Consider the following 10,909-nt stretch of genomic DNA (forward strand, 5'->3'; position numbering starts at 1 on the left):
CAAGATTATTTTATTTGACAAAGTTGTCCTTCAGACCTAAAAAAAAAAAAAAAAAAAGCTGAGGAAATTTACCATCACTAGAGCAGCCTTACAAGAAATGTTGAAAAGAGTTGTTCGAGCTGAACCAAAAAGACAGAATTAGAAAACAGTAAATCTTTTTAAGTGTAGTAAATTTTTATGTATCAGTAATTATTCTAAATGTTAATAGATTGAACTCACCATTCAGAAGAATGCCGGATCGATAAAAACAACAACAAAAACAAGATCCAACTATATGCTCCCTAAAGGAGACTTATTTCGGCTCTAAAGACACATACAGGCTCAAAAGTGAAAGACTGGAAGATGATATTCCAACTAAATGAAAACCAAAAGAAGGTGGTGTAACCATACTTATATCAGAAAAATAGACTTCAAGTCATCTTTAGCTTGAGTGTAGCAAGAGACAAAAAAGATTATCATATAATAATAAAAGTGTTAGTACTACAAGAAGACATAAAAACTGTAAAGATATACACTTCCAGCACCTGAGCACTAAAATATACTAAGGAAATAACAATAGACCTGAAGGGAGAAATAGGCAACAATACAATACTTGTAGAAAACACAATATACCACTATCAACAGTAGACAATCCAGACAGTAAATCAATAAGAAAACATTGGAACTGAACCACACTTAGAACAAACAAACTTAATAGACATTCTAAGAACAATCTATCCAACAGCAGCTGAATATACAGTCTTCTCAAGTACATATGTAATATTCTCCAGGATAGATTATATAAGAGACCACAAAACAAAAACCTGAAATTTTTATAAGATTGAAATCATACCAATTATCTTTTCTGACCAATATGTTATGAAACTAGAAGTTGACAGAGAGGAAAGTGAGAATATCTTAAAACATGTGGACACCAAACAGCACATTACTAAAGAATCATAAGGCAAAGAAGAAATCAAAAGGGGAATGAAAATGTAACTCAAAACAAATAAAAATACAAATACAGCATATCAAATAGTGTGGGTTAAGGCAGTTCTAAGAGAAAAATTTATAGCAACAATATATACCATATATTAAGAAAATAGAAAGATCTTAAAATCTTAAATGAACAATTTAAATTTACACCTCAGGGGACTAGAGAAAAAGAACAAGTTAAGCCCAAACTTAGCAGAGGGAAGGAAATAAATGAAATAAAGATCAGAAAAATCAGTAGAAAGGATCAACAATACTAATAGCTTTTTCTTTGAAAATATAAACAAAATGGACAATTCTTTAATTAGAGAAGAAAACAGAGATTCAATTAAATAAAATTAGAAATAAAAGAGAATACATCACAACTAATGCTACACAAATGCATAGAATCATAAGACTACTATAAACAATTATATGCAACAAAATTACATAACCTAGAAGAAATAGATGTATTTCTAGAAACACACATCCTACAAAGACTGAGTCCAGAAGAAATAGAAAATCTGAACAAAGCAGTAATGAATAAAGAGTCCGAGTCAGTAATCAAAAACCTACCAGCAGGTAAAACTCCAGGACCAAATGGCTTCACTAGAGAATTGTACCACACACATAAAGAAGAATTTCACCAATTCTCACACTTTTCTAAAACATCAAAGAGGAGGGAATACTTCCAAATTCATCTTAAGAAGCCAGCCTTACTTTCATACATAAACCAGATAAGAATACCACAAAAAGAAAATTATAGATCAATATTCCTAATAAATATAGATGCAAAATTTCTCAGCAAAATATAAGCAAACTGAATTCAAGAACACGTTTAAAGCATTATACACCATGACCAAATGAGATTTATCCTTAGGATGCAAAGACGGTTCAACATACATAAATCAATATATGTAATGCATCATACCAATAAAATGAAAGTTAAAAATCACATGATCATCTTAACAGAGGCAGAAAAACATTTGACAAAATACAATATTCTTTCATGATAAAACCCTTGATAGATGGGGAATAGAAGAAATAGACTTCAATATAAGAAAGGCCTTTTAGAATGAACCCACATTTAGCATTATGCTAAATAGAAGAAAACTGAAAATGTTTCTTCTAACATCAGAAACAAGACAAGGCTGCCCATTTTCACCACTCCTATTTATTTATTTACTTATTTATAAATTTATTTATTTAATTTATTTGGCTGTGTTTGGTCTTTGTTGCTGCAGGCGGCCTTTTCTAAATGTTGCGTGGGTGTGCTTCTCATTGCTGGATAGCACGGGCTCCAGGCATGCAGACTTCAGTAGTTGTGGCTCGCAGGCTCTAAAGCACAGGCTCAGTAGGTGTGGTGCATAGCCTTATTTGCTCTATGGCATGTGGGATCTTCCTGGACCAGGGCTTGAACCTGTATTCCCTGCATTGGCTGGTGGATTCTTAACCACTGAGCCACCAGGGAATTCCTTCACCCCTCCTATTTATAGAGTACTGTAGGTTCTAGTTAGAGCAGTTAAGCAAAACAAAGAAATAAAATGCATCCAAATTGGATAAAAGGAAGTAAAGTTGTCAGTTTTTGCTGGTGACATAATCTTACGTATAGAAAATCCCAGTCAGTCAAAAATTTGTTGACATTAATCAACAATTTTACTAAAGTTGCTGGATCCAAAATCAACATACAGAAATCATTGCATTTCTTTACACCAATGGTGAAAAATAGCAAAAAGAAATTAAATAAACTAACCAATTCACAATAGCATCAAAACAGTAAAATACTGAGGAATAAATTTTTTAACAGCAGGAACTATAATTTAATCACATCATATCGTATTACACTATGTAACATTCTATATTTTGCCTGTTGATATGTAACATAGTTAAGTTTATTACAAGCATTATTTCCTAAGACTTATGGTATAAGTGCTTCTTTCCAAGTATTACCACTTATTTAGTGTTTATCTATATGTTAACATTAAGTAAATCAGTGATAAATGTATATAATGTAACATGCATTGTGCCATTTCTCCTTAGAAAACCAAAACAACTATAAAATCTAAAACAAGACTATCAACATCACAGATACATGTCTTGAGTAGGTTAACAGCATTTCCCCCTTAACATGAAGGTATTTTCATCAAAAATGCTTCATTGTTTTTAGGCTAGCATTACTTTAGCAGTAGCTGGTCTTCAGGACAAGTAGATCAGAAGCTTCAAGTGCTAAAGACACTGAATTACTCTGAGAAACATCCTTCCGCACAAATAATGAAAAGAAGTGAACTGCTGGTGTCACCTTAACATAAAATTGTGCGTTTTCCCTTTCAATATGTGATTTAGTTCATTTATATGATGACAACAAAGTTTTGAAGTTCTCATGGCACACCAGGGAGATAGACTGATTTGTCAAGAAACCTCTTATTTGTTTTAATATTTAAATTATAACAATACAATAACTAGAAAAAGGTCAGTTCCTTGGTGGTTTTAAACCACATCAATTTCAATATTTGTTTTTCAACATAATGATGCAATTAAATCTATGCTTCTGCAACAATAGTGCGATAGAGTATCCTTTCCTAGATAAAGGAGATGAGGTTTATTCAAGTAGATGCTTTAAATAAGGTAGATTGTTGGCAATTACTTATCAATCTAGCATGTTTGACATAAAATATATTATGAAAGCTTAGGAACGGAAATATCTGCACAAGAAAATCTACAAAATTTTTCTGAAAGAAATTGAAGACACAAACAAATAATAACATCTCATGTTTATAAATTGGAAGAATTAATATCATTAACATGACCATATTCCCCAAAGCCATGTACAGATTCAAATCCCATCAAAATACCAAAGACAGTCTTCACAGAAATAACAGAAAAAATTCTAAAATTTGCGTGGAAACACAAGTAACCCCAAATGGCCAAAGCAATTCTGAGGAAAAAGAACAAAGCTAGAGGTATCAAGTTTCCAATTTCAAACTATACTGCAAAGCCATAAATACAGAATGATACTGCCAGAAAAATAGACATATCAACGAAGGGAACAGAATAAAATGCTCAGTACTAAATACCAGTATATACAATCAATTAATATTTGACAATAGAGCCAAGAATACCCAATTCAGAATAGATAGTCTCTTCAACAAATGGTTCCTTGATTAAGGGAAAAGAAAGGTCTCAATTAAAGCATGTCCTTGACTAAACAACCTCAAGGTACTGAAAAAAGAACAAACTCTGCCCAAAGTTAGCAGAAGGAAGAATATAAAGATTGTATCAGAAGTAAATGATATAGAGACTGGAAAGAGAGTAGAAGAAAATCCAAAAAAAAAGTGTTTTTCTTTTAAAATAAATAAAGGTGACAAATATTAGGTAGACTAACCAAAAAGAAAAATTAACAGGGATTTAAAGAAACAAAATAATAAATGAAAGAGGAAATGTTACATCTATACCAGAGAAATAGAAAGTATCATGAGTGATACCACCGAAAACTGTCATATTAAAACAAATTGAACAACTTAGAAAAAAAATTAGAAACATACAACCAACCAAAACTGAATTGTAATGAAATGGAAAATCTGAACAGAAAATTATGGAATCAGGAGGTGAAATCATTAAAAAAAAATTTTCCCAATTAAGGAAAGATCTAGGACCAGATGGCTTCATAGATGAATTCTGCCAAACTCTGAAAGCATAATTACTGCCAATACTTTTTAAATTCTTTGAAAACATTAAAGAGGAGGAAACACTTCCAAACTGATTTTTGAGGTAGCATTACCCTGAAAGCATAGTCTGATACTGCACTACAAGAAAAGAAAATTACAAGAAAATGTTGCTGATGAACATAGATGCAAATATTGTCAACAAAATACTAGGTTATGGAATTTAACAGCACATAAAATGGATCAAACATATCAAGTGAGACATAATAGGATGTAAGGATAGTTTATCATATGGAAATCAATAAACATGATATACCACATTAACAAAAGAGTAAAATCACATGATTATCTCAATAGACTCAGAAAAGCACTTGACAAATTTTAATAATCTGTCATAATAAAAAACCTCAACAAATTAGGTATAAAAGAAATGTACTTCAATGTAATAAACTTCCTATATGACAATACACAGCTATCATAATAATTGTGAAAAGCTGAGAGTTTTTTTGGGTTTTTTTTCTCTAAAATCAGGAAAAAACAAGGGTACCCCTGCTTACCAATTGTCTTCAACATGATATTGGAAGTCCCAGCTAGATCAATTGATTAGACAGAAAGAAAGAGAGAGAGAGAAACAAGGAAGGAAGGATGGAAGGATGGAAGGAAGGGAGAAAGAAAGAAAGGTAGAAAAAAAAGGAAGGAAAGGAAAGAAGGGAGGGAGAGAGGAAGGAAATAAGGAAGGGAGAGGGAAAGGGAGGAAGGAAGGAAGGGGAGGAGGGAGGGGTGAGTAAGGGAGAAAGGAAGGAAGAGAGAAAGAAAGAGGGAAAGGATGGAAGGAAAGAAGGAAAAGAAAGGAAGGAAAGGAAGAAAGAAAAAGAAGGAGAAAGAGAAGGAAAAAGACAGAAAGAGAAACAAAGAAAAATAAATACAAACAGAAAAACAAAAGTGAAGAAAGAAAAGGAAACAAATTTTAAAAAACATAGTCTGTCTGAAGATGATGTAATCTTACATAGAGAAAATTTTAAACACTCCACCAAAAAGTTATTAGAATTAATTAATTAATTCAGCAAAGTTGCAGTGTACAAAAATCAGTTACATTTCAATACATTAATGATGAAGTATTCAAAATAGAAGTTAAATAAACAATCCCATTTATGATATTATCAAAAACAATGAAATAATTAATAATAAATTTAACCAATGAGGTAAAAGTTCTGTAAACCGAAAACTATAAGACATTGATGAAAGATATTGGAGAAGTACAAATAAATGGAAAGATATCCTTATTCTTGGCTTGGAAGAATTAATGTGATATTGTTCATAGTACTTAAAGTCATGTATAGATTTAAAGCAATCTTTATCAAAATTCCAATGGCATTTTTTTCCCCAGTGAAGTAGAACAGTTGTGGCTCAAAGCAATGGAATAAAAAAAAAAAAGCCACAGCATTTTTGGAAAAAAAAAAGTAAGGAAAAAAGAAGGGGGAATCACTCTTCCTGACTTCAGACTATATTGAAAGCTAACATAAATCAAATATATATGTGTGTTTGTGTGTGTGTGTGTGTGTGTGTGTGTGTATTTTTTGGACTATTATAGGGAGCCCACTGGAATATTTATTATAGGGAGCCCAGAAAATACCCACATATATATGGTCAACTGTTACATGTCAAAGGTGCTTAGAATATATAGTGGGGACAATGAGAGTCTCTTCAATAACTGGTGTTGGGAAAACTGGATATCTAAACATACAAAAAAATGAAACTGGTTTTTCAGACCAATCACACAAATCAACTCAAGACTGATCAGTGATTTAAATGTGAGCCGTGAAACTGTGAAACTCCTAGAAGAAAACATAGTAAAAACTCCTTGATATTGGCCTTGTCAATGTCTTTTTGAATATGCTATCAAAAGCACAGGCAACAGAAATCCCAAGTGGGACTGTATCAAACTAAAAAGTTTCTGTACGTAAAGATTGTGATCAGGCAATCAGTGAAAAGTTAATCTATGAAATGAGAGAAATATTTAGAAACCCTATATCTGATAAGTTAATATCCAAAAAACATATTTTTTGTTTTTCGGAGTGAGAGAAAAGACTGACTACAAATAGGCCCAAAGAGTGTTTCTGTGCTGATAGAAATATAATACTTAAAGACTGTAAAAGTTTCATTACTCTGTAAGATAACTAAATAATATAGAATTGTTTTCTTATAATATGTGAATTTTATAACACATTAATAAACATGTTTTTAAATGGGCCTTCCTGAAGACAATAGAGAAACAAAGCAGTGAATAGTTGAAGAAGGAGATGGCAGTCACATTCACAATGGCTTCTCTTCCACCATGCAATCTGCTCAGCAACTGCCCTCACCCTCCTATTCCAGTTTAGCAACAGGCGTCCCAGTAGTGTCCAACCCCAGCACTGACTCTAGACCAGCTGCCTCAAAACAAACATTGATGGCAGTTGCCCACCATAACTACTAAAAACATCATCAGCTTTATGTCCTATGATTAAATTAGCTAGGTCTACCTCATCTATGAAAGAATGAATTTGGTCTGCCAGAGAATGTTGAATCAGGAATTTGTGTAAATAGAGAGGTATAATATATTTCAGTAACAATTTAAAGCACAACTTGCAAGAAGAGAATCAGAAACAAACAAAAAAACTATTAATTACCTGCTCATGAAGACATCTTTACTGCAACAAGATTTTTACTGCATCTTTACTGCAACATCTTTACTGAAACAAGATTTTTAGTATTAAATATGACTTTCCTAAAGTATGTGGATTCGAATCTCTGTTGCTTCATCAGAAAATGTTACTGATGAAATTATGGTGAGCTGAGAAATGTCAGTTCTACCAGATTCTCCCAACGAGCTCATGAAGGACTTAAAGAGTTAGGGGTATTTTCTCCACGGCAATGGAATATTTTGATGAGAAAATTGTTTTAATTCTTCAGAAAAAATTACCATTATCGAATTAGTCTGGAATACTCATGGTTTTTCCTCCAGTTGCAGAACATTCTGCAGCCCTAACAATAACTCAGTGTTCTCCAAGCAAAGCCCTTAAACACAAGAGCTTACCAAACTCTAACAGCACTTTAAATAAGTAATGCTGATGTGGCTGTTCTCAGGTGTGAAATTTCGGAGCTTTATGTAAACCCAAATGAAAGAACAGCAAAAGCAGCTTCAAGACCAACACTAGAGCCTGCTAAAACAAATGCAGTACATAGGTGAACAGTATGCATGGGTAGGGCAGAGGGAACATGAACTGTAAGTGATGGACTATACAGTAGAAATATCCTCAGGGTGTGGACAGAATGAATAGCCTCCTCAGAATTTTGTTTTAAAAATGTAACAAAGCCAAAGATTCTTTTAGAAAATCTAAATGCCTTCAGAATGAAATATAAATTGAATGTGATCCTAGCTGCAGAAGAGATAGCTTAGTAGCGTAAGTAATTCTATGCATATGAGAATTATGTGAGCAACATGGTGTCCCATAGACTTTAGACATTTAGAACACAAACTGGAATTTTCACAGGTGGAATATGCTTACCACTTCTCCTGGTTGGATTATTGCATAGAATCTTTTTATTTTGTGATAAATTTTCATTAATCATACTAGTTCTATCATGTTTTGAAGAATAAATATTTTTGTGCTGTCAACAAAGTACACTAGTTTATTTCTGCATATATGTACCTACACATATATTTTAAACAAATCCAGACTTGACACACTAGAGCTTAAGTTTAATACTATACACATGAAAGAGAAGACCTGCTTTTCAAATAGACACTACACTGCTTTTGGAAAAAAGTAAACTTTTTGTTTAAATGAGCTTTGTCTGGCATGTATGAAAAGTGGTTGATGCTTTTGTGAAGTTATGAGTAAATAAAAGGCCACTTCTGTAGTATTTACGGTAAAAAAAAATCCTTTACAGTATTGACTATACATTTTTATAACCTATTGACAGAGAACGTAGCCAGTCACTATATACATGCTGTCAGTTCTCTTCTGAGGCCACGTCTTACAATGCATGGATGGATGCATGAATCCATCCATGATCAATCCATTTATGTTCTTGCTTTGGTATTGATCTTGTATTAGATGTTTCTTCACTTTTTTTAACATCTTTATGGAGTATAACTGCTTCACAATGATGTATTACTTTCTGCTTTATAACAAAGCAAATCAGCTATACATATACATATATCCCCATATCTCCTCCCTCTTGCGTCTCCCTCCCACCCTCCCTAGCCCACCCCTCTACGTGGTCACAAAGCACGGAGCTCACCTCCCTGTGCTATGTGGCTTCTTCCCACTAGCAATCTATTTTACATTTGGTAGTATATATAAGTCCATGCCACTTTATCACTTCATCAAATCTCACACTTCCCCCTCCGCATGTCCTCAAGTCAATTCTCTATGCCTGCGTCTTTATTCCTGTCCTGCCCCTAGGTTCTTCATAACCACTTTGTTTTTCTTCATTAGATTCCATATGTATGTGTTAGCATATGGTATTTGTTTTTCTCTTTCTGACAAACTTCACTCTGTATGACAGACTCTAGGTCCATCCACCTCACTACAAATAACTCAATTTCATTTCTTTTTATGGCTGAGTAATATTCTATTGTATATATGTCCCACATCTTCTTTATCCATTCATCTGTTGATGGACACTTAGGTTACTTCCATGTCCTGGCTATTGTAAATAGAGCTGCAATGAACATTGCGGTACATGACTCTTTCAATTATGGTGTTTCAGGCTATATGCCCGGTAGTGGGATTGCTGGGTCCTATGGTACTTCTATTTTTAGTTTTTTAAAAACCTCCATACTTTTCTCCATATTGGGTGTAACAATATACATTCCCACCAACAGTGCAAGAGTTCCTTTTTCTGCACACCCTGCCCAGCATTTATTGTTTGTAGATATTTTATTGATGGCCATTCTGACTAGTGTGAGGGGATAGCAAATTGCAGTTTTGATTTGCATTTCTCTAATGATTAGTGATGTTGAGCATGCTTTCATGTGTTTGTTGGCAATCTGTATAATTCTTTGGAGAAATGTGTATTTAGGTATTCTGCCCATTTTTGGATTGGGTTATTTGTTCTGTTGATATTGAACTGCATGAGCTGCCTGTATATTTTGGAGATTAACCCTTTGTCAGATGCTTTATTTGCAAATATTTTCTCCCATTCTGAGGGTTGCCTTTTCATCTTGTTTATGTTTTCCTTTGCTGTGCAAAAGCTTTTAAGTTTCATTAGGTCCCATTTGTTTATTTTGTTTTATTGCCATTTCTCTAGGAGGTGGGTCAAAAAGAGTCTTGCTGTGATGTATGTCATAGAGTGTTCTGCCTATGTTTTCCTCTAAGAGTTTGATAGTGTCCGCCCTTACATTTAGATCTTTAATCCATTTTGAGTTTATTTTTGTGTATAGTGTTAGGGAGTGTTCTAATTTCATTCTTTTATATGTAGCTGTCCAGTTTTCCCAGCACCAATTATTGAAGAGGCTCCCTTTTCTCCATTGTATATTCTTGCCTCCTTTATCACAAATAAGGTGACCGTATATGCATGGGTTTATCTCTGGGCTTTCTATTCTGTTCTATTGATCTATATTTCTGTTTTTGTGCCAGTACCATACTGTCTTGATTACTGTAGCTTGGTAGTATAGTCTGAAGTCAGGGAGCCTGATGATTCCTCCAGCTCCATTTTTCTTTCTCAAGATTGCTTTGGTTATTCAGGGTCTTTTGTGTTTCCATACAAATCCTGCAATTTTTTGTTCTAGTTTGGTGAAAAATGCCATTGGTAGTTTTCTAGAAATTGCACTGAATCTGTAGATTGCTTTGGGTAGTATAGTCATTATAACAATGTTGATTCTTCGAATCCAAGAACATGGTATATTTCTCTCTCTCTTTGTATCATCTTTAATTTCTTTCATCAGTGTCTTATAGATTTCTGCCTACAGGTCTTTTGTCTCCTTAGGTAGATTTATTCCTAGGTATTTTATTTTTTTTGTTGCAATGGTAAATGAGAGTGTTTCCTTAATTTGTGTTTCAGATTTTTCATCATTAGTGTATTGGAACATAAGAGATTTCTGTGCATTAATTTTGTATCCTGCTACTTTATCAAATTCATTGATTAACTCTAGTAGTTTTCTGGTAGCATCTTTAGGATTCTCTATGTAGAGTATCATGTCATCTGCAACAGTGACAGCTTTACTTCTTTCTGATTTGGATTCCTTTTATTTCTTTTTCTTCTGTGATGGCTCTGGCTAAAACTTCCAAAACTATGTGAATAATAGT

The 10,909-nt window shown here is 33.3% G+C and overlaps 1 pseudogene; it reads left to right on the plus strand.

Annotated features, from left to right (window-relative positions):
- The window catches only part of LOC117310624 (F-box only protein 28 pseudogene), a 33,636-nt pseudogene extending 25,754 nt beyond the window's left edge, over positions 1 to 7,882 (plus strand).
- The last annotated feature ends 3,027 nt before the right edge of the window (positions 7,883 to 10,909 follow it).

The sequence above is a fragment of the Tursiops truncatus genome, assembly GCF_011762595.2.
Source record: "Tursiops truncatus isolate mTurTru1 chromosome Y unlocalized genomic scaffold, mTurTru1.mat.Y SUPER_Y_unloc_1, whole genome shotgun sequence".
In the NCBI taxonomy this organism is placed as follows: Eukaryota; Metazoa; Chordata; class Mammalia; order Artiodactyla; family Delphinidae; genus Tursiops; species Tursiops truncatus.